Source organism: Sorex fumeus, unplaced genomic scaffold (assembly GCF_029834395.1).
Source record: "Sorex fumeus unplaced genomic scaffold, SorFum_2.1 ptg000008l, whole genome shotgun sequence".
NCBI classification, from domain to species: Eukaryota; Metazoa; Chordata; class Mammalia; order Eulipotyphla; family Soricidae; genus Sorex; species Sorex fumeus.
Genome location: NW_026606065.1, coordinates 76,685,587 through 76,710,744, shown reverse-complemented (window position 1 = coordinate 76,710,744; position 25,158 = coordinate 76,685,587). Strand labels below are relative to the sequence as shown.

At 42.1% G+C, this 25,158-nt stretch overlaps 1 protein-coding gene across 2 annotated transcripts in view; it reads left to right on the top strand.

Moving 5' to 3' along the window:
* Positions 1 to 25,158, top strand: part of ENOX1 (ecto-NOX disulfide-thiol exchanger 1) — a 470,609-nt gene that overhangs the window by 65,005 nt on the left and 380,446 nt on the right. The gene's annotated exons all lie outside the window — the stretch shown is intronic.

The window sequence follows — 25,158 nt, the reverse complement described above, 5'->3', positions numbered from 1 at the left end:
TGCCATTTTCACTTAGCTTTAGAGGCTTATGGAGCCTGCCTGTTGCCTCTGGGTGCCCCACATTCCCATTCTGTTTCAGGACTTCTCAACGCTCAACGCAACGCTCTACCTGTCCCCACTACAAAGTATCTCGTGCTGCAGGACAACAACTTTCTTTTCCTTGGTGACATTCTACACATATTTTCCCCTCTTATTATGGCTGGCTAAATTAGAGAAGAGTAATAAGATTAATCCATATCATAGTAAGGTGGCAATGGCCTTCTCTTAATTCGGTGACTGTGTTTTTTTATTTTATGGTTTTTCTTTTAGAGGAGAGGGGGTTTGGGCCACATACGTGGGGATGCTCAGAGATTAATCCTGACTCTGTGCCTAGAGATCTCCACTGGTGGGGCTTGATGATATGAGATGAAGGATGATATGTCAGAGACTTACCAGGCACAGATGGAGGGATAGCAATGAGTAAAGTGAAGAAATAGGAGAAGTTTATTGAGGTGCATTCCTTGGTGGAACCATACAGGTTTTTGGTAAGGTTGGTGTAGAACCTCGCCCTGGGAGAGATTAAGTGGAATTTTTTTTTTTCGCTTTTTGGGTCACACTCGGTGGTGCTCAGGGTTACTCCTGGCTCTGCACTCAGGAATTACTCCTGATGGTGCTTGGGGGACCATGTAGAATGCTACATGGAATCGAGTCTGGGTTGGCCGCGTGCAAAGCAAATACCCTACCCATTGTTCCAGTCCCACTAAGTGGAATTTCAAGTTGTTTTAGGTAGAAAAGGGGAAGAGACCATTGGGACCAGTGTGCTTGGTCTGGCCTTCTGTTATCTGTAGAGAATGGATGTGAGGAAGCATGGAATGCAGCCTAGTAACTCTCTGTTGCCAGATGGGCCATAAGTCCCATCTTCCATCTTGGCACAGGGTGATCTCTGATTCCAGGGATGTCACTATCTCATCAGCCATTCACCATTTGGTCCTGCACAGTCACAATTTGTTTGGTCTGGAGCAAACCTTATACTGGGAATCGAACCCATGCCATCCATACACAAGACAAGCACACTACCCACAGTACTATCTCTCCAGCACCTGTTTTCCGTGTCAAATAAGAACAGTGCTCTTCACATAATTTTTCTATTTGGATGAACAATAATTCATTTTTTTCATCTGTTTAACAGACAAATGAATATTTTGTCTTACTTTCATCTGTGAAGTGAGAGAAAGGAAAGTGGTTTCTAATCCTTTTGAGTGATTTTAGTGCCGAATCTTAAAGTCTGACAGATGCTAGCCTCTTAAGTCAATCTTGTTTTGGTCCTACTAGTTATACCTAATGTACATTGATTTAAAGAAAGCCTTTGATTCTGTTGAGACTGAAGTGGTCATCGAAGCCCTAGCCAAACAGGACGTTCAAATTCAATACATCAGGATCAGGATCCTCCATGAACTGTATTATGGATTCACTACCAGGATCTCACCATTCTAAAAGGAAGTGACCATCCATGTCAAGAGAGGGGTTCAGCAGGGTGATACCATTTCACCGAAACTCTTCAGTGCCACTCTTGAGAACATCATGCGACCATTGGAATGGGAAGGAATAGGAGTGAAGACGGACGGTCGGCAACTACACCACCTCCACTTTGCTGATGACATCATAACATCAAACATTAGCCAAATGGCACAAATGCTGATCAACTTCAATCGTTAGTGTGAAAAGGTCGGACTACAGCTGAATCTCACGAAGACAATGTTTATGAGAAAGGGACTCATTCCTGACGTTCCATTCACTCTCAACAGAATGAATATCTCTGAATGCAACAGTTATATGAACCTAGGTTGAGAAGTCAACATGACAAATGACCTGGCACCTGAGTTGTGCAGGAGGAAGAGAGCAACTTGGAACGCCTTCAAGAGCTTCGAAGAGATAGCTAAGAGGATGAAGAACCTCTGGCTCCTGGCACATCTCTTTGATTCCACTGTTCTTTCTGCATTAACGTACTCCTCAGAGACCTAGGCTTTATGAAAACAGGATGAGAATCGAAAGAGCTATGCTTGGAGTATCACACTACACTCAAATGAGAGAAAGAATCCAGAGTTCCGACCTCCATTGACGATCAGGAATCAGGGACGTTGTCTCATTTGCCAAGACATCAAATATCAGATTGGCTGGACACATAATGTAATTTGGAGATGACTGCTGGACTAGAGCTGTTACGAACTGGATTCCACAGGATGTCAAAAGATCGTGGTCGCCCACCTACAAGATGGTCAGACTTCTTTGTCAAGACCCTGAAGGATTGGTTTGAGGCTCTCCATGTTTCTGGAGTGAGCAAACGCCATTGGGATACACTAGCATGTGATAGGGACAAATGGAGACATTACTGGCACCCGCTCGAGCAAATCGATGAGTAATGGGATGTCAAGAGACCAAGTGATCAAGTTATGCCCAGAACTCATCCTGAGTTAAGCTGCCCAATCAGTGGATAGTACCAATTTGAGGGTGAATGCCTAGAGGAAAATCATTTTCACAGATGAGAGGGGCAAGTTGGAATCTAGAGATGGAGCAAACAAGAAAGTATGAGCAGCCAGAAAATTTAATTATTTAACCTTCCAGTCTGTTCAGATCCCAGAATCCTATGCTAATAAGAAATAGTAAAAGGGAAAAAAGTGAACTGGAAGACAAGGGGCAGGAGGTGGATTCTGGGAATATAGTGTTTTTTTTTTCCAAAGGTATTATTTTTTTGGCTTAAAAACCTCCAGGTGACTCAGTATGGTATGATGTGATATTTATAGCCCAGGGCACAGCACAGGTGAGTTCTTTTTGTGTGTGACTTCTAGGAACTTCAGCAATGAGTCAGCATGTGGGCTGGGTCTCAGAGCGGTCTCCCAGGGTGCATTGGAGGTGGTCAATGAGTGCTTCCATATTCCCCTTTTAAGGCTTTAGCTTTCCTCTGCCAGAAGCCTGTAAGAGAGCTGGCAAGTGATCAGAAATCTCTCAGGGCTGAAGGCCTTAAAGGTGGGTCTCTGCTTCTTCCTCACAGGAGCTGGAAACAGTGTGGGCAGGAGGTCAGGCCAGCAGGAAATGAGTATATAAAGGCTAGAATGAAAACCAGCTCTTTATAAAGCAAAGAGGCTTTCAGCATTGAAGAAGCATGGGAGGGAAGGTATGGCTTAGGTATCTGTGAAGAGAATTTAACCCCCTAAGCTTACTGTGTGCACACTTACTCAAAACCACCTCGCCATGTACAGGTGGGTACCTGTAGGCACTTGGGTTAAGCCTGTCCTCTCCGACCCCAACCAAGTGTGGCCCTGGTAGGTGCAGAAAAGCTGTGAAGAGGTCCTCTGGATCCCAAAATAGCTTTGTACACATTTTGGCATTCTGATGACAATTGGCAACCTGATATTGGATGCAATTTAAATGGTGTTAAAATACCAAATGTTTCTTTGCTTTTTAGCCACCCTATTATCAAGTGCCATCATCAACTGTTGTACTTCATTAAACCCGCAACTGTCAAACTGGATTGCATTGTAATGTAATTTTTAAAATACAAATGTTTGGAGCATCAAAAATACATTTTAGTCCTTAAAAAGTTTAGTAGCTTTCTAGAGAAGATATGCCATGTACTTTCTAGAAGCTAAGTAATCTCCCTAACTTAATTTAATTGCTCTGTTTTGGGGCCATGTCACACACAAATTTCAGCTCTGCTCTCTGTTAGGTGTATATGGTATATGGAGGAGGATTTGAGAAAGCTCTTCCTGAGGAGATGGCATCTGCAATTTTGATTTTATTTGAAAAAGTCACGTGAAATTAAATTTAGGGTTGCATGTTTTTTTAAGGTTATCTAAAGCTTCTATTTAAAAAAATAATCTTTCGCACTATTAGAATATTGGGAAGAAGTTGTTGAGATAAAACTCAATTACACTTATGATTTATTTTCTAACTCTGCTTGTTTATGTTAATTTTTGGAACAGTTAAAAGACCAACTTTGTAATGCGAAAGTTTTTTCTTAAGACCATGAACTCTTGAGCACAATACAACTGCAATTCCTTTGTTATGTATGAGTATTTTGAAGATAACATGTCAGGTCTTTGGTAGGAGGAGGAGGAGGAGGAGGAGGAGGAGGAGGAGGAGGAGGAGGAGGAGGAGGAGGAGGAGGAGGAGGAGGATTATTGTTGTACTTAATAAAGAATAGCATTGTTTGAAACAGCTTCTGGAAGAGTCCATTTTCTTAGGAACAGACTGACCAGTGATAATTTAATGCTAAGTATTTTCTGGCTTTTTTTAAGGACTCTGAACAGTGAACTTTATCTCAATTCACAAAGATAATAGATGTGTCTTATCCATAGTTGGTACAAGTTGAGAAATATGTGTGGGCAAAACTGCTCTTCAAATGTCCCTGAACATCCTCCAGAGAATACTGAACATAGGTGTTTTGTTTTGCCTGCCTGCAATGCTTGGAAATTCCTGCAAAACCCATTGATCCTCCAGTATGAGACCGGCTCTGGGAGGAGGTTGCTATGTTGTATGAGATCTTGCACATCATGTGATTTCATACCTGCTTCCATAGTTTCTTTACCTTCTCTTTGATTCTACTATCTTGGTATTAGTATTTATTGGATCAGTAAAACCAGGGTATGAGCACTGTTTTAAGGCCTTTAGTTCAACCGGAAGTCAATGGTACTGAAACCTGAGGTGCTAAAATCAGGCTATTTAGAATATCCTTCTTTTCACTGAACTATGAGTAGACTTGAGGGAATTCAATTTAGAGAATATGTACAGATCAAGATTCAAAGGAATAACCTTTAGAATCTATTATGTAGCTGGTATATATTAAATAATGGTGAATTTAAGCAATCTTGAAAGATACACTTTGCTATTTCATAGGTTATTTTTTACACAAAATATATTTGATCATAATAAAATACAAAACTTAAGTCAGAATATGAACTGAATACATAATTGGGATTGGGATTAGAAAGTTACTTCATTAGACTTGGGTTTGAGTAGACTCATTCACTCTTAATTATTTAAAAATATTTTAGTAACTAATATTTTTGTTAGATTTAAACTGTCAGTATGTAAAAAATCCATGTCTCAGCACTGAATTTTCAAATTACCATGTACAGTATAGACATTTAAGATGGAAGTTGAACTAGAGGATGTTTATTATTTCAGAATAACATTAGTGTGACCATATATAATATGTGGTCCCCTATTATATATGGTCACACTAATTTTATTATAATTGATAAATGTTGAAAGAAAAGAATGGATTATTTACAATAGATTCATTTCACAAATTCTTACTATGTACTAAGGATTGTACTAGGTAGCAAGAATAAAAAGTCTTTTGGTTGAGCACAGAGCCAGGAGTAAACCCTAAGCACTGCTGGGTATGGTCCCAGAAAACTAGCACTGTAACACTGTAGTCCCGTTGTTCATTGATTTGCTCAAGCAGGCACCAGTAACATCTCCATTGTGATATATTGAATATGCCAGAGGGAGATTGCCAGGCTCTGCCTTGTGGGCAGGATACTCTCAGTAGCTTGCCTGGCTCTCTGAGAGGGATGGAGGAATTGATCCTGGGTCGGCCACATAAAAGGCAAACACCCTACCCACTGTGCTACCACTCCAGTTCAGAAAACTAAAACAAAAAAATCCTTTTTGGAATTTGTTATATTTGTTTATTTTTGGTCTGGAGTCCACACCCAGTGGTGCTCAGGGGTTGCTCCAGGCTCTGTACTTAGGAATTATTCCTGAAAGAGCTCACATAGATGTCTGCTGCATGCAAGGCAAATGCCCTACGCACTTTATTATTGCTCTGACTCTGGAATTTGTCATATTTAAACAGACACATTAACTCTTTCAGAAAGTATGGATAATTCATCACGGAGGGTAGAATAAGTGTCTATGAGAAGGCCAGAAATTGTCTCCCAAATCAGAAGCTAAAATACTAATGAGAGAATGTATTTTTAAATCAGCTATTTTTTTCCTTTTCTTGTCTCCTCCTCTTCTCTCCCCCACCCCTCCTCTTCCTCTCCTCTTCTCTCTCTTCTCATATTCTTTTTTCCTGATTTTGGTGCCTTGCCCAGTGGTGTGCTCTGCAGCCATAGCATAGTGGGTAGGGTGTTTGCCTTGCACGTGGCCGACCCGGCCAACCCGAGTTTGATTGCTCCACCCCTCTTGGAGAGCCTGGCAAGCTGCCGAGAGTATATAGCCCGCACAGCAAAGCCTTGCAAGCGACCCATGACATGTTGTGTCAAACACCGTAACAACAAGTCTCACAATGGAGACGTTACTGGGCCCGCTCGAGCAAATCGATGAACAATGAGAGGACAGTGTTACAGTGCAGTGCCCAATGGTGTACAGAGTTATTCCAACTCATGCTTGGAAATTACTCTGGCTATTGCTCAGGGGATCATGTAGTGCTTAAGAGTGAACCCAGACTCCCACTGGCAAAGCATGTATTCATCCTTTGAGCTATTTCTCTCTCTTCAGTCCTACTTTGCATCTTTAACATTGTACTGGTTCACCATTGATTTATCAGGCTTTGAGTCCAAGTTATAACTACTGTGGATATGCACCTCTCTCCACCCACTACAAATGGACCACCTAATGCCATTCACATGATCAGTCTTTTCTTTTTACAAAATTTTGCCAATTTTGACTTAAAAAGGAAGGTGGTGATTTTTTAAGGTTTGGTTCCTCTCAAAAGGAAGCTTACTTCCTCACTCTAATATGTTTCTGATGTTTATAAATTTAAGCTCTATCATTTCAGGACAGAATTATATGTTATTTACACTCAAAGGAAGAAAAAAGCTAACTTTTAGATGTAGAAAAATCACTAATTGGCACAAAATGTTTGCTTTGTTGATGTATACTCTCTAGCCACCCTCGTGGCAGGAAAAACTTGTTTCTGGACATGTGTGGCCCTGGAAGTAGGGAAATGGAGCCTGCATCCCATTCCGACCTTGTGTGACAGAAGCCCCTGCGAGGTCTCTGTCCTCTCTTTCTTCTGAGGTCCCCAGTGCTGTCTCAGCGACCAAGAGTCCTCCTTTACAGAAGTGCCTCTGTGGCGGTCACGTCTTATTCAGTCTCACTGTGTATTTGGGGAAAAGTTGGAGGATAGGAAGGTGTGTTTAAGAACACAGCTCTGTACTATCTGAACATCTCCTGAGATCTCAAATTAGCCATTTAAGACAGTCACGTTTCCTGAGTGGCTGCATCACCATTATTTTGAAATGGAAAGCATTTCCTTTGAATTCACAAACGAAAACAAACCACAATTGCACCATGATCTGTCTGGTCTGGTAATTATTTAGCAAATGCTCTTTCAGATCTTTCTCTTTGATGTCTTTATCAGTTACCTTTTCCAATCAAAGGTAACTTTTATCTTCACACACCATTAAAGATTTTTTTTCTCCAAATTCATGCATCCCTTATAGGCATATCTTGCCATTTATCTGGCAGTACAAATTAAGTTAATGTGTTCTTCTCTGTGCTCCCTGGCTGTTTGAAACCATTTCATTTCCCTGCTTTTGTTCTGCCTTGTTTTCACTAAAGGAAACTGAAGCTGATAGAGACTTAAGAACATTCACTTGACAAAATAAAAATTGAATGTTTTAGGGAAACCTTTCCTCATGATAACAGAATTCAGACTTTGCCAAGAGAGGCCCAGTTGGTCTGAGGACTTGGGATGGGGTGGGGTGCTTGGAGAAGTTTACTGTAATGTTGTCTGAGACCAGACCATGGGCCAGGCCCGTCTCTCCTGTGACTCAGTAGTTGGCTGAGCCAGCTTAACAATGAGCTTGCATGCTTTGTTGAAACAATAATCTCCTAGTGGTCCAAGATGGGATACTGACAGCTCAAGGAAAGGAAAGCAGTTTCATGCAGTGTGTGGTGTTTACCTCTGAGATATTTCACAGAAGCCACTCCCTGGGAATTCTAGTCTGAAGATGAAACTTGGCAAATCCATCTCAGGAATGTTGTTAGAAAGAATCATTTATATAAATGTTTTGATTTTTTACTCTTCTATTTTCTGATTCTTTTTTTTTTTAACTTCCCAAGTCATTGTGGAATTGAAGAATGGCAAGTGTGTGGCGGTAGGCTTATTTGGACATAAACAGCCTTGGGGAAGATGCGCTCAGCATCTTCAGGGGCCTGGATGGCAGAGATGTTTTGAAGGTGATGGGCTAGAGGAGAGAGAATATTGATTTGGGGTCAGATCCCTCAAGAGGTTTTCTTTTGTTAGTAGAGTGATGTGAACTGTTGCCCACCATGCACAGGGAGATGGGGGAAAGTAGCCTGTTACTGACTCCTTGAATGCCTGGAGACTTCAGTCACAAAACCCACATACCTAAGTTTTTCAGCAGATTTACTCATGGATGAGGCTTCTTCTGAGCTGTGGAGATTGGCCATAAGCATGGCAATGATTGGGTTCTGGAGGTTCTGGAGGTTTTCTGCTGCCAGGACTCTGCTGGGATAAATGGTGGGCTCACCCGCCTTCATCTGGGGTGTCCCGGATAAGACTCAGGCCACTGACTAGTTTTATGGGCTCAAAGAGAGGAGTAGATGGTTGATGCTAATGCTCAGTGGGAAGGAGAATCATGTTTCTCACACATGAAGCTGCCAGCTTCTCCTCAACTCCAAAGTTGCATGCACACATCCTTCCCCAGGGATGCTGATTTTCATGAGTCAGCAAGTCCCTGAAAGTTTACTGGCACTTCTCCCTCTGCAACCTTTGGACTGGCTTTATGTCAGATGGCAAACACACCTCCTGACAGGAAAGCAGGCATGGAAGCAGGCCCAGGGCGCAGAGCGTTCCCAGCCAGCCATTCCTGTGATGGGGGCCAGAGACCATCCGGAGGAGACATCAGAATGGATGAATAACTTTTCAAATTTATACAAGGGAATGAATCTGTTCAATTGTATCTTTTTTTTAATTGGACAGTAACTTAGATAGGAATGTATTTGTATTTGTTGATTAATTTATTTTTAGACCACACCCAGCTGTGCTCAGGGCTTCATCCTGGCCCTGCACTCAGCCCTCCCACCCGGATTTTTCTTTCCTACTCTCCAGGGTGTTTTAGTTAATATGTGTGAGGGAGAATACTGGAATTTGACAGAGGGCTGGTTTTCCTGAGATGATTTCGTGGATGAATAGAGAGCAGATGCCACTACAGGGTGGGCCTGAAAGGATGGCCATGGAAAACTTGTGTTTCCATAGCTGATTTTAAAATGGTTAGATGGGAAAACTTTGTCCTTCTCACACATAGATATCCTTGGAAATAACTGTCTAAAAAGATAGAGATATGAGTGGTTTGTTTTGCTCAGAGGCATGGACATTTTGTTAAATGATATCTGGAATTCCTTTGAGATGGAAAAAAATTGTTGTCCAGCCTCCTGCTGGCTGGAGTGATAGCACAGCAGGTAGGGCATTTGCCTTGCATGCAGCCGACCTGGGTTCCATTCCTCCGTCCCTCCTGAAGAGCCTGGCAAACTACCAAGAGTATCCCGCCTGCATGGCAGAGCCTGACAAGCTCCCTGTGGCGTATTTTATATGCCAAAAACAGTAACAACAAGTCTCGCAATGGAAACATTACTGGTGCCTCCTTGAGCAAATCGATGAACAGCGGGAGGGTAGTGCTATAGTGCTACAACCTCCTGCTCTCCTCCTCCCTCAGACCCTGCTCTGTAGCCACAGGAGTGGGCTCACATGTTCAGCTTCTTGAGATGCTTATGTCACCTCTATGGGTGAAAATTTTGGAGAACAGTACAACAGTTGAAAGCTCAAAGGTGTGAGATGTCTGTTCACACCTGGGAGCAGGGGAAAGGAAATTTTAAACAGAAAGAACTGGCAGACCTCTGTTAAACAGGGTTAATTCTGTAGACTTCTTTTTTGTTTTTAATTTTTTTTTATTGACTCACAGTGAGACACACAGTTACAAGATTGTTCATGATTTGGTTTCAGTTATATAATATTCCAACACCAGTCCTGTCACCAGTGTATGTTCTGTAGACTTTTTTCAGAGCCAAACAACTCCTCTCTCTTATCAACTTGTTCTTTCCTTTTAAAGATAAGCAGAAATATCGTCCTCTCCTCTGCCTAAGTGCTGTGCTTGTCTTCACCAGTAAGTGCTCTCCACTATTGACTTGTCAGAGCAGAGACCCGTTAATTCCTGTCTGGTAGGATGACACTTACCAGAACAATCTTGACCCTTGTTCTCTTTGTGGTTGGAACTTTTGGGAGATGTGTGTTTGCTTTTGAGATTACGTTCACAGACAGTTCACAACAAAATAACAAAACAAAAACCATGGAGGTAGTATGGAAACAAAGATTGGTTTCAGTAATTATCTTCACAATAAATACACTTTCTTATCAAGAAAACGCAAGAGCACCTTTCCTTCATTCACTTCTGCTAACTTTTCTAAAGCATCAGCTGTATGTCAAACAGGGTGTTGCAAATAAGGGATGAAAGGAGTTGAAGGTGCTTCTCATCAGAGGAGGTTAGGAAACAGGGTGCCTGCATATGCATAAGGAAAATAAACTCTGTACTGGGATTTTCATTTTGTTATAATGCAACATAATAATTTATTGAATGTGTTGACTTTTATCAGGCACTCTATATGAATCATCTGGTTGCAATAATCTAGTTAGGGGCTGGAGTTAGGGAGTATCTTATTAAATAATTTACAGCCGAAGAATCTAAGACTCAGAGTGGATGAATAACTGGATGAATAACTTTCCAGATTTATACAAGGGAATGAATCTAATTATATCTTTTTTTAATTGAACAGTAACTTAGATAGGAATGTATTTTTATGGGTTGATTAATCTTATTTTTAGTCCACACCCAGCTGTGCTCAGGGCTTACTCCTGGCTCTACACTCAGGGATCACTTCTGGTGGTCTTTGGAAGTCATAAGGAATGAACCCTGGTTGGACACAAGCAAGGCGAGTGCCTTAACCATTGTCTTCCAACGCTCTCTCTGGTCCCAGAATGTATTTTTAAATAGTTTCCTTATATGCTTGTTGTTAAAACCATCTACTAGAGAGATAAATAAAAGAGAGAGATTGCTGTAAATCTTAAAAGTTGGTGACCTAGTAAAGCTTGAGACCTAGGGATGACCAACTATGAAAGCTTTTTGACAGAATGAACATGTATCTTAGCAGGATACAAATAAAAGTTAACTAATGCAAAAATTTCAGGCGAAGTTTTTTTTGTTGTTTTAATAATTGGAAATAGGAATAAAACAAAGTCTGAGTTTTGTTTTGAAAGTGTAAAAGACAAGAAAATCATGAACACTAGGGTTTAAATATGGTGGTCTTTGACTAGCTCCATAAAAGCTGGGAACCAGCACTGCTGTTGCTCTTTGACTCACCTTTCACTGCAAACCATATATACGAAGATAAAACCATTTTATATGATGAATACATAGACAATTACACAATATTCCCATAAAATACATAAGCTACTTTTTGCAACATTATCTCTTTTGCACATCATAACCTCTGATAACTTCTATTTCAGCAAATGCTGGTTGTGAGCCACTTGCTAATAGTTTATAAGGTGATGTTTCTTTGTTTGGGTTTTTTTTGACATACTTTCTACTACCCAGGGCTTATTCCTGGCTCTATACTCTGGGATCACTCCTTATGGAACTTGGCAGACCATGCGTGGGGCAAAAAATTGGAATTGTAATCAGCCACATATATGGCAAGAACCCTTTCCTCTGTAGTATCTCTCTGCACTCCCATAGCATGATCAGCCCTGTTAGCACTGTCCTCCCATTATTCACCGATTTGCTCGAGAGGGCACCAGTAAAGTCTCCATTGTGAGATTTGTTGTTATTATTTTGGCCATATAGAATATGCCATGGAGAGCTTGCCAGGCTCTGCCGTGCGGGCAGGATACTCTCAGTAGCTTGCCAGGCTCTCCAAGAGGGGCGGAGGAATTGAACCCAGGTCAGCTGCATGAAAGGCAAACACCCTACCTGCTATACTATCGCTCCGCCCCCCCCATACCATGATGGTTATTTTAATTTATTTTTCTAAGTTGTTCACAATGATGTATTACCATCACTATTCCAACACAAATTCCAAAACCATTACACCATCCCACCACCATTATTTAGAATCCAAACCTGCCCCCAAAAGCACATACTTTGGAATTCAGAGGTCTCTCTGTGATGTGTTGCTCTCTTTCTCTTAGGAGATTTATTTGTGAGTGTCTGGATCATGGTCGTTAATGAGCTTATATGACTCCAGAGGCAGTTTGTGGGCATGACCACCAGGCTCTGGAGACAGCAGGGAGATGGGGCTGGACAGCCCATTTCTGACTCCTTGAAAACCTGGAGATTTCAGTCACAAAACCTGCTTACCTGAGTTTTACAGCAGATTCATTCTTATGGATTCAGAGGCTCATCCTGAACCTGTGGAGATTGGCTGTGAGCATGGCAGTTACTGGGTTTTAAGCTGACGGGGCTCTTTGGGGCAGGGGGAGGAACTCACCCACTTCCTCTGGGGTACCCCAATGAGACAGTACGGCGCGCAGTCTGGAGACATCTCTGTGGTGTGTTGCTCTCTTTCTCGTCCGAGATTTATATTGTACTACATTTGAATTTTAATTTATGTATGTATTTATTTATTTATAAAACGAGGCCCCTATAACAATGCCACCAGACTCCGCACCAGGCTGAATGGAGTCATAAGACACCTCCTACCCATTTTCCCTAATTACCACACCATATTTGATGGGTTTCATATAGTAGACAACAAATCATAGAGAGAAATACATAAATACATGCCTCTCGGAGAGCCTGGCAAGCTACTGAGAGTATCCTGCCCACATGGGTAGAGCCCGGCAAGCTCCTCGTGGCATACTCGATATGCCAAAACCAGGAACGACAACAGGTCTCATTCCCCTGACCCTAAAAGAGCCTCCAATCATTGGGAAAAGACGAGTAAGAAGAGGCTGCTAAAATCTCAGGGCTGGGAGGAATAGAACCGATACTGGTGCCTGCTCCAGTAAATTGACAAAAAATGGGATGACAGTGATACAGTGATACATTTGATTAGTGTTATCATTCAAAATATCTCAAGTTTTATCTTAACCTTTCACCCCCCGAAACATCTATGCAGCAAACAAAGAAAACACTCACATTCTTCTTTCTTCACCTTTTTCTATTTTCTAAGTTCTCATGGACAATACATACACCTCTTTCCTCTAATACTCTGTGCAGCCTGTACTTTAAATCTCAGCAGCCACTGGCTTCCATGCTACTGCACTTTCATAGTTGAGGGAAATGCCTCATTGTTTTTGGTGTTCTGCAAATTATAATTGCTGAAGGTTTTCCCCACTAGTAAATTAAGCCTTTCTAATGTTTGGTAATCATTTCTCTGAATACTTTTGACACACCTTTGTCGTTATAATATAAAATGTAACTTGCCACTTAGCAATCATAATTCCATTAAGATTTTTTTTAAATATAATTTTGCAGAGAAAGATTAAAACTTAAAAACCCAAATGAGATGCAGGTCAAGGAAATGATTGGAGGGTTATCATTTCAATGATGAACATCATGTTTTTATAATAGAAAGGAAATTTTGAAAGTAGTGGTGCTAAACTTTTATATTGCAATAAATTTGCTGTTAAAATTATCTATTTCATTTTTATATTCTTGGAAATAAATTAAGTAGATCGATTTTTTGTGTGCTTTAGTTTTTATTTATTTATTTATTTAGTAGTTTAGGGCTGGAGTGACAGCACAGCAGGTTAGGCATTTACCTTTCATGCAGTGACATAGCCGACCCGAGTTAGATTCCTCTGCCCTTCTTGGAAAGCCCGGCAAGCTATCAAGAGTATCTCGCCCACACGGCAAAGCCTGCTAAGCTACCCAATATGCCAAAAACAGTAACAACAAGTCTCACAATTTGTTGTGACGTTACTGGTGCCCGCTCGAGCAAATTGATGAACAACAGGACGACAGTTCTAGTGCTTAATAGTTCAGCCTTGCATGAAGCACTTGAGAATTTCAAATCAAACTGTTGTGTGTATTGTGTGTGTGTGAGAGAGAGAGCGAGAGAGAGAGAGAAAACAAACCAGTGTAGTGTGACAGAAACTCCTTTGTTTTATGTAAAGTAATTTTTAGCACAAAAATTGCAGAGGAAAAAATAAGAGTACAGTTTGTAGAAATACGAGTGGTATAAATAAGCTTGAAACTGTCCAATTTATTTAATAATGGAAATGACGACAACAAAAAATATAAAATGTATCTGTGACAAATGCCCCATAAACATGAGACTTTATTACTGACTACATAATATATAACCTGACTACAAATATTTCCCACCAGTATGATACTTGTTCCAGAATCAGTATGCAACCCTTAACCCAATTCCCCCTTTCTTCTTCACCTGAGTCATTCATTTGCCCTATTTATTTTACCTTCAGAAATACCTCCAATCCACTTGTTCTTGTTTCTTAAGTCAGAGGCACCACCTCTTTCGTGATAACTTGATAACATTAGGACATTGAAACGTCTACAGGTATCACACTACTTCTGTTCTTCCTTCCCTATGAATTTCTGAATAAACTATTAAAAGCATAAGTCAGGCATGGATCCTCTCCACACTGGGAGGCAGATTTTGAGAACAGTCATCAATCCCATCAAACTCTTGAAGGACCTGATTCAGTACTATCTCCTTTCAATTCCCAAACTCCCAGGACTCCTCCTCCCCATTTCAGCTCTTTCCTACCTGTATTCTTGTGCTAAACATAAAAAGTTTCGCTTCTTTCAAAAACTTCTCTATAGGTTGAGCCTGTGTTCTTATGGACCACCATTGCTTGGTATATATGAAAGCATTACTGCTTTGAAACTGGAGTTAGAAATGTAGTTTGACTGTAATTACAAGTATAAGCCTTGCATGTGTGAAGTTGGATTCCCAAGACCCACAAAAATAAACAAAAAAAACCCCCCAGTAACCCTCTTTAAAACTACATTAAATTGGATGCATCATAGTTTTGGGGCAGAAAACTTTAGAGAAGGGTATTTGGTGATACAAAGTTTTATTTATAAAACATGTTTCTAAGCCTTAGTCCAAGTGGTTGAAAATATTAAAAATTCAACTTCAGTTCTCAATAATAATTCTTGGTATATTAGGAAAAAAGTGAGAATTTTCTTCATCTACCAGAAATATGCAAATATGCATCTTTCAGCATTTACCCCGAAATCTCTGGTATAGTTTATGGGTGTTTATATCCATTTGTAAATTAAAGGTTTATATCATTTAATATCGTACTGTTCGGTAATATGACATTTGTATAAGCTATAATAAAATTATATCTTAAAAACAAATGCATAAATGTAGATATATCTTAAGTCTACAGTTAAAGCCTGTGTTCTGTCAAGGATTATTCTGGCTTCTTCTGGACCTTTTCTTTGCTTTTAGAAATGTAGTTACTTATCTACTTTACAGTTTTGTTAGGGGAAAAAATAAGGAAGTAAAGTAAAGGTGGAGGGACTATTTTTTATTGATGCCTACGAAGAAGATGATAAATAGGCACAACATTATGAATGTGTTAGGCATTTTCTAAGAGAATAGCAATAGCCAGAGTCATGTGAAAATGGCAGAAGGGGCAAACAGGAGAACAGTCAAGGTAGCCCTGGGACAGTTGAGGGGTAGCACTGCTGGAGCTGGGAGGCTGGTATAGGCCTGGTGAGGCAAGGCTGGGACAAAACTCAGAATGTGCAGCTTCATGCAAAGACAGGGCTGTTGCCTGAGGACCCGGCCAAGCTTCCAAAGCTTGTAGTCTGCTTCTCTGTATTCGTGAGAACTGTCCTCTGGCTGGTAATCATGGTCATATGAACCCTGCCCTTTCGGGTAGGAGACTGAGGAAATTTTAGGGGTTCCCCAAGTAGCCTGAGATTCCAGAAAAATGAGATAGTAGTTCTACGACTTCTTGGTTCCAGTTAGTAATAAACCAGGAAATTTTATATCTGTGGCTCATCACCATGAGATGATAGAGGAAGCATTGATTTTCAGCTGTTTCCTCTACCTGGTTCAATACTTTTGGATATTGTGTCTCACATCACTGGGTATTTTTATAACACAACTTGAAAGCTTATTAATTTCCAGTGAAATATTTTTATATGGTTGTCCTATTTCACAGAAACATAGCATAGAACTACATAGAAAAATAAAGCCGCTATTATCGTCGTCATCATTATTACTTCTGCACATTTCCTGTATTTCCCAAGCCACATCATCCTGGGAATAAAAACAAATCACAATAACGGTTTTAAAACAGCATTTCTTTGGCTCTGGCTAACTCCTTCCGATTCCTCCAGATAGCTCTGGAGTCTCCAGCGAGAGTCTCTCCTGTATTCTGGGAGCCAGTCTTCTTGATTATGGCTAATCACCAGCAACTTAATTTCCTTTCTGCCTCATGAAATACTTCCAGGTGCTCTGACTCCATGTGTCGTTCCTTTGGTCTCTGGTAACTGGGAGTTTTTGTGACTTCTACTCATTCCTATCCCCAACTGAAGATGACTGAGCCTTACAACTTGATCACCTCAATGTGTGTCTTCAGTAAACTCAGCCTATGTTTCTGCACAGTGTGTACTAATATTCTTGCATATCTGGTGTCCCACTGAGATTTCCCCTCAAATGATGCTTTGTTTTGTTTTGCATCATACTCATTGTAATTTCTCTACTTAGGGTTCTTCTATGCCTGACAAAGTAGTCTTTATCTTCAGAGTAGACCTTTTGATGGTCTTAGCATCATTGTTCTTATATCATTGTCCTTCATCCCAGAAGACAATGGCTTCCTTTTTTTTTTCGAGTCTTCCTAAGAGGCCCCTTGTCCTTCATGTAGGCAGATGTGAAAGAAGCACCTCTCAGTGTCTAGAAATATCAGATGCATCTGAAACTGAGGGCACATGGAGCCTCAGTCGAGAGACTCAGGTAAATGCCCGGCAGACCTCACCACAACAAAAGAGATGGTTTAGTGCCTTTGAAAGATTTTCAGATTATTCCTTCTAGAACATAGAACTCAATGAGGCACCAGAGAATGGAAAGGGTGTTTGGGAAGGTAATGACACATGTTGAAGAAGAAACATTCTCATACCGATCCTTCTAGGTCTCCTCTGTTGTGGCTTGGAATGGATATTTTTCTTGAAGAAAAAATCACGAAGTTGAGAAACTATGATGGTTTCTTTGACCTTTAAACTGAAATATTCTGCTTTCTAATCGTCCAAAAATTATTTTATATCCTCATATGGTTTGACACCTTACAGCAAAAGAGAGTTTTACTTGTTTTTGGTGTTTGTTTTGGTTTTAGTATCATATGCATATAAATTCAATAGTGCAATATTTCTTAAATTTTTTGGAATCACTATGAATTACCAAGTTAAAAGATAATTTTCCTCCCACCCTCCAGCCTCTGGAACAGGCACTTCCCCCCTTCCTCACTGTCCTAATGTTGCTTCCTTTCCTAACTTATCCCCCTCACCCCTGCCTCACTGGCAAACTTCCTACTGAAGACCAGTTCTCCTGCTTTTAGCTTCTGTTGCCCTGGGGAATTTGCTACTACCCTATGAGGTTTCTTTCTATCCCTTATATGACAGGGGTCATTCTGAGTCTGTTCTCCCTATGACTATTTTTACTCCATGTGACACTCTTCAGATTCATCCATGGTGCCACAAACTGCACCTACAATACAATTTTTTTCAAAGCAAATACTGTAAACTTTCCTACATGAGGGGATGAAATTCCTGAAATGCAGAGCTAGTTACCTGCTTCATTAATAAACATGAGTGCAAACAAATTTTACGAAAAAAATTATGGAAATCAATTGACGAGGGAGTGATTACAGAGGTTAATCTAGGTACTAATTGGCTTATTTGGGACATATCACTAGATATGTCCAGATTCCAGATTCACCAGTCATTTCTAGTGTAAAGAAATGATACAGCATTATGGCAATTAAACTATGATTTATTTTTCTACAATGTTTGCACACCAACTTAAAAAATAATCATTCATGTTGAATCCAACTCAACCAAAAAAAAAAAAAGACAGCATCCGAATGGAACTTCCAAAAGACATTTTCTCCTGTCCCTGACTGTGTAGAACAACAGTGCAGGGGACAACTTCATTTCTGAACTGCAGAGCTGCTTAAAGAATATTCTCCTAAGGCATATGCCACCCTACTTATTTATGCTGAAGGTCATTATTCTAGACAATGTGATACTGTAGTCATTCGAATAGTTACAGATTACAATGTTATGTGTAGATGATAACTTTCCTTTGAGGAGCAAGGAGCAGAGCTGTATCAGGTTATCCCCTGTCCTTATAAGAGATATAAAGTAAGTCACTTGATACAATAAGAGAAACAAATTCTGAAGAGATTTTTTAACTGGGGGAAATTCTTTTCCTTGAATGATGCCTATTTCTGCTAGATTAAGAGTTTCGAGTTGATTCACGCCAAAAATGCCTGCAAGGGAGCAGTAGAGAGATGATGTGGGGAAACTATATTGTCCTCCGCTCCTCAAACTATGACCCTGAATTTCAAACACAGTGACCTTGTCACTTTCATGGGACATTGTTATTCCAAGTGACAGTGTCACTTCCATGGGAAGTCACTCTATGTGCTTACTATTTTCTCTTTGTTGTGAAAGAGTAGATCCCTACTATGAAATATGTGGGGTCTTAAACCAAAGAACCTGGGTTTACAGTGGAAAAAGAGGTGGCAAGGAGCCCATAAGGATTAGCTCAGTCCGTGGCATGCTGAAGGAGAACTGAACGATAAATCTGGCTGAGGTAAATCAGGGGTACATTTCTACCTCTTGTTTGGGGAAAATCTTCCAGATTTCAGAACTCTGGACTTTTATCTTCTTTTTTAATTTTTTTATTTTTATTTATTTATTTATTTTGCTTTTTGGGTCACACTCGGTGATGCACAGTGGTTACTCCTGGCTCTGCACTCAGGAATTACCCTTGGCGGTGCTCAGAGGACCATATGGGATGCTGGGAATTGAACCCAAGTCGGCCATGGGCAAGGCAAACACCCTACCTGCTGTGCTATTGCTCCATCCCCCATGGACTTTTATCTTCTTATTGCATTTTCAATTCACTGAGTGGTGCTATGTGCTCCCTAGTGCTATCTTCTAAGTCTTTATCCAGTTGTATTTTCCAAGCACAGCGCCAGGCACGGCAGAATTAGTGTTTCTTGCCATCTTTGCTGCTCTTGCTGAGTAGAAGCTACTTAAAGTCACCCATTCGCTAAGACATTTATAGACATATTGTGATGTTCCTAAAAATTGTGGGAAAGTATTTTATGACTCTTAGATGAGGAGCAGAATTTCAGGTCTTTGTTCAAGGTCTTAAAACAAGTAGATTGATGTATGGATAAACAAAATGGTATCAAAATACTTGTCACTGAGTAGACTAAAACTTAGTGGAGGAAGCCGTAAGCATAAGAGAAAGAACACATGGAGCGTGCGGGATCCCGGAGGAAAAAAAAAAAGAAAAAACAGGTTCCAAAAAGAGCCAAGTTCACCCGCAAGTTCCAGATGGAGTAGGCGCCGCATCTCGCCTTCCCCAGATGGAACCCCGGTGACCAGAAGCCTCTACAAACACAGCTCGAGTATGCGGGAACGAGGACTTTTTCTCAAATCTGCCGAACTACACCTCCCAGGTAACCTCTGATTCCGGAAGTCATGCCCACAGCCCGCCCCCCAGCGCCATCTTTGAAGCCGTAAGCATAAGAGAAAGAACACATGGAGCGTGCGGGATCCCGGAGGAAAAAAAAAAAAGAAAAAACAGGTTCCAAAAAGAGCCAAGTTCACCCGCAAGTTCCAGATGGAGTAGGCGCCGCATCTCGCCTTCCCCAGATGGAACCCCGGTGACCAGAAGCCTCTACAAACACAGCTCGAGTATGCGGGAACGAGGACTTTTTCTCAAAACCGCGCGGCCGCTTACGCGGCCGCGCGACATCTCTCTATATACAAAGTGATCAATGAGAAGTAAACCACCCAATCTTTCTCCCTGAAAGTCAGAGTTAAGTTTGGAGCACGGCCACAGCCCCAGAAACACAAGGACTTAATGCAGAACCCAGCAGCTTAGAGCAGAAAAGTGAAAGGACTATGCGTTAATCCAGGCCATCAAGTCTGCCGGAGGGGAAAGGGTGTTGCCCCATTCGCCCTCTCTTCTCTGGAAAGAAGGATGGCGGCCGCACGGGAGCCGTGTGGACAGCAGGTATGAGCCGGGGGTGTGGGGGCGACTAAAACCTCATGGGAAGGGGGGCGTTCCGGTCCGTCCTTCACGCCCTACCGAGGTCACCAGTTGCCCCCCACGAGCGGCTCTCCAGCACGGCCACAGCCCCAGAAGCACAAGGGCTTAATGCAGAACCCAGCAGCTTGGAGCAGAAAAGTGAAAGGACTATGCGTTAATCCAGGCAATCATTTCTGCCCAGAGGGGAAAGGGTGTTGCTCCCTTCCGCCCTCCTCCCTCTGGAAAGAAAGATGGCGGCCACATGGGAGCCTTGTGGACAGCAGGTATGAGCCGGGGGTGTGGGGGCGACAAAAACCTCATGGGAAGGGGGGCGTTCCGGTCCGTCCTTCACGCCCTACCGAGGTCACCAGTCACCCCCCACGAGCGGCTCTCCAGCACAGCCATGGCCCCAGAAGCACAAGGACTTAATGCAGAACCCAGCAGCTTGGAGCAGAAAAGTGAACGGACTATGCATTGACCCAGGCCATCAAGTCTGCCGGAGGGGAAAGGGTGTTGCCCCATTCGCCCTCTCCTCTCTGGAAAGAAAGATGGCGGCCACATGGGAGCCTTGTGGACAGCAGGTATGAGCCGGGGGTGTGGGAGCGACTAAAACCTCATGGGAAGGGGGGCGTTCCGGTCCGTCCTTCACGCCCTACCGAGGTCACCAGTTGCCCCCCACGAGCGGCTCTCCAGCACGGCCACAGCCCCAGAAGCACAAGGGCTTAATGCAGAACCCAGCAGCTTGGAGCAGAAAAGTGAAAGGACTATGCGTTAATCCAGGCAATCATTTCTGCCCAGAGGGGAAAGGGTGTGGCTCCCTTCCGCCCTCCTCCCTCTGGAAAGAAAGATGGCGGCCACATGGGAGCCTTGTGGACAGCAGGTATGAGCCGGGGGTGTGGGGGCGACAAAAACCTCATGGGAAGGGGGGCGTTCCGGTCCGTCCTTCACGCCCTACCGAGGTCACCAGTCGCCCCCCACGAGCGGCTCTCCAGCACAGCCACGGCCCCAGAAGCACAAGGACTTAATGCAGAACCCAGCAGCTTGGAGCAGAAAAGTGAACGGACTATGCATTGATCCAGGCCATCAAGTCTGCCGGAGGGGAAAGGGTGTTGCCCCATTCGCCCTCTCCTCTCTGGAAAGAAAGATGGCGGCCACATGGGAGCCTTGTGGACAGCAGGTATGAGCCGGGGGAGTGAGGGCGACTAAAACCTCATGGGTCGGGGGGCGTTCCGGTCCGTCCTTCACGCCCTACCGAGGTCACCAGTTGCCCCCCACGAGCGGCTCTCCAGCACGGCCATGGCCCCAGAAGCACAAGGACTTAATGCAGAACCCAGCAGCTTGGAGCAGAAAAGTGAATGGACTATGCATTGATCCAGCCCATCAAGTCTGCCGGAGGGGAAAGGGTGTTGCCCCATTCGCCCTCTCCTCTCTGGAAAGAAAGATGGCGGCCACATGGGAGCCTTGTGGACAGCAGGTATGAGCCGGGAGTGTGGGGGCGACTAAAACCTCATGGGAAGGGGGGCGTTTCGCTCCGCCCTTCATGCCCTACCGAGGCCACCAGTTGCCCCCCACGAGCGGCTCTCCAGCACGGCCACGACTCCAGAACACAGAAACCAATTTCTTAACTATCTGACTTTCAGTAGAAATACTTCCAGGGTCAATAAGTAAAATAGCAGAAATCCAAAACCAACATTTAATTCTTGAACCCAGCTGGAGAAAGCAAATCACTTCACAATGCTTTTTCAGCATGTCTGATTTGGGGGGGGGGGGGTAAACTCTAAATAATAGTGGTGAATCTTTTATTGAAACAATCTAATCAAAGCGGATAGAGTGTTAACTAGAATTCATCTGCCTCACAGGGACGGGGAGGGGTGGGGGGTGGGGTTTTATTGGGGTTCTTCATGGGAAAAAATAAGTATTGGTAAAGGGAAATGTGTTTGATATTTGCATGACTGAGACATAAACCTGAAAGCTTTGTAACCTTTCCCACAGTGATTCAATAAATAAATAAATAAAAAAAAAAAAAAAAACTTAGTGGAAAAATATTTGCATTATATTCGTAGACCCAGATGCAGTGTATATGCCATTGGACTGAGACCCATTTACACGGTGTGTGGGGGGGAGGGGTTACATATAGCACTTTTAAATGGAGGCTGCCCTGTATATTTTTATTATAGGTTATTGAACATAATTCCTAGATGTCCGTGAAAAATCCATTGCCACCTGGGTTGTGACAACCAAACATGACTCTGGAGGGATTTTTATAACAGGAGCTAGCTATCCCCAGTGTTGCCTCAGGATCCCAGGATCATCCCAGTGATGCTCAGCCAGTGAGGAGCACCTGATGATTTGATGCTCCTTTCCAGCAGTGCTGGATACCACCAGGGCTACACACTGAAGGGCTTGGGTGCCCTGTAGTACCAACGATGGGACTCAGGTGCTAGATAGGTATTACACCACTTGAGATATTCCCATAACCCCCAAAAGGCTGCTAGTGGACAAGTATTGAATTTGGAGTAACTTCTTTAGCAGTACTAGTCCTTACTTTGGTCAACTAAGGAAGTTACAATCAATGTAGACAGTCTAACAGCCTCACTTCCAGCATACTCTAGCAGATGTTTTACCCATCACTCCTGTGACTTTATCTAAGAGTTAAGGGTTGAGATAGAAATGTTTCTAAAATGTTTCTTAGTTTTTTTCCCCACGTTTTCCTTTCTTTATAGAAGAGGAAGCAAACATATTATCCCTGATAAGTGAGAAAAATTTGCATATCACCTGAAGAGTCTTTCTCTTATTTTGGGAGATGAAAAGGTTGACATTCAGAGTTGGGCTGTGCATAATGTCAGTAGGAAGTAGCAATGGTGGGAATATTTTCATCCCTTGGTACAGCAGCTAAGACTTAAAGGACATTGGGAAAAGGGACAACTACATAAAAAAATAAAAAAGATCTCTGACCTCTAGCTAATGCCATGCACAAAGAAGTCAGATCAAAATGTATTCAAGTCCTCAATATCAGACCTGAATCCATAAGGTACATGGAAGAAAACATAGGCAAAACCCTCCATGTCATTGAAGGCATCTTCAAAGAGAAAAGGCCACTGACTGTGCAAGTGGACGCAAAGGTTTACAAATAGGACTATATTCAACTAAGAAGCTTCTGTACCTCAAAAGAAACAGTGAACAAGATACCCCTGGAATAGGAAAAACTATTCAACCAATACCCATCTGATAAGATATTAGTATCAAAGATATATAAGGCACTGTAGAAGTTTACAGGAGACACTCAACCCCATCAAAAAGTAAGGAGAAGAAATGAATAGAAACTTCCTCAAAGAAGAAATTTGAATGGCCAAAAGGCACATCTAAAATGCTGTACATCACTAATCATCAGGGAGATGCAAATCAAAACAACAGTGAGATATTATCTCACACCACAGAGGCTGGCATACATCTGAAAACATAAGAACAACCAGTTCTGGCTGGGATGCAGGGAGAAAGGGACCTTCATTCATTGCTGGTGGGAATGCTGTCTGGTCGAGTCTTTTTTAAAAACAATATGGACATCCTCAAAAAACTAGAAATTGAACTCCTTTTTACCCATCAGTACCACTTCTGGGAATATACCCTGGGAGTCCAAAAACACACAGCAGAAACACAATCTGCACTTCTACATTTATTGCAGCACTAGCCAGATTCTGGAATCAACCTAAGTATCCAAGAACAAATACATGGAAAAAGAAACTGTGGTACATCTACACAATGGAATACTATAATACAGGTGTTAGGGAAAATGCCATCATGAAATTTGCCTATAAAAAATAGACATGAAGAGTGTCATGCTGAGTGAAATGAGTCAGAAGGAAAGGGGCAGATATAGAATGACTGCATTTATTGGTGGGATATCAAAAATAAGGTATGAAACTAATATCAAAGGCCAGGGAAAATGGGCCAGGAGGACTGGTCAATAATTGGTCAGTGGTGTGGGGATGGAGAATGGTTAAAATAGAGGAGGGTCAATTATGACAATACTAGTTGGAAATGTTCACTCTGATCAAGAACTGAGTGTTGAAAGCAGGTAAAGGACTATACATGATAACCTTTTAGCATCTGTATCAGAAACCATAATGCCTAAAATGAGTGGGAGGAAGAGGAAGAGAGAGAGAGAGAGAGAGAGAGAGAGAGAGAGAGAGAGAGAGAGAGAGAGAGAGAGAAAGACAGAGACAGAGAGAGAGAGAGAGAGAGAGAGAGAGAGGTGCCTGCCATAGAGGCAGGCTGGGGTGAGGGTGACTTGAAGGGTTGGGAGGGAAACTGGAGGCACTGGTGCTGGAAAACTACAATGGTGGAGGGATGAATGTTGGAGCATTATATGACTGAAACTCAATCATGAACAGTTTTGTAGGGTGAGTCAATAAAAAAATAAAATAAAAAATAAAGGAAATTGGGGATAGGACTTGCATGGGTCATCATGCACCCCAATCATAGATCTTTTTGGAATCTCTGTTGTGGACCCTAGGTCTGTTTATGATTGGCATGAAATGCAAAGACATATCTGATGAGGACGGTGTGGTTTGATTTTAAAAGACTTCGCAGAGTAAATTCAACTTTAGGATTTGAGAAATGATAATAGGGAGCCTCACACTTATTTCATACTGGGTGCAAGCCGAATGTTGCCTGTATTCATGGCTGTCGAACTTTACAGGGCTCTGCTGTTATTTCCATCTCTTCTCTTGTTTTTCTGGTTTGACCACTCAGGTTTCTTATAAAGAGCATTCAGGTGCTTCTATAATAATGAACATTCTAAAGTACTGCAGAAAACCTTTTAGGGAGTATGGTGTGGTTTAAAGTTACTTAGATAAACTCCTCAGAGACCATTTCGGTTTAATGATACTAACTCTG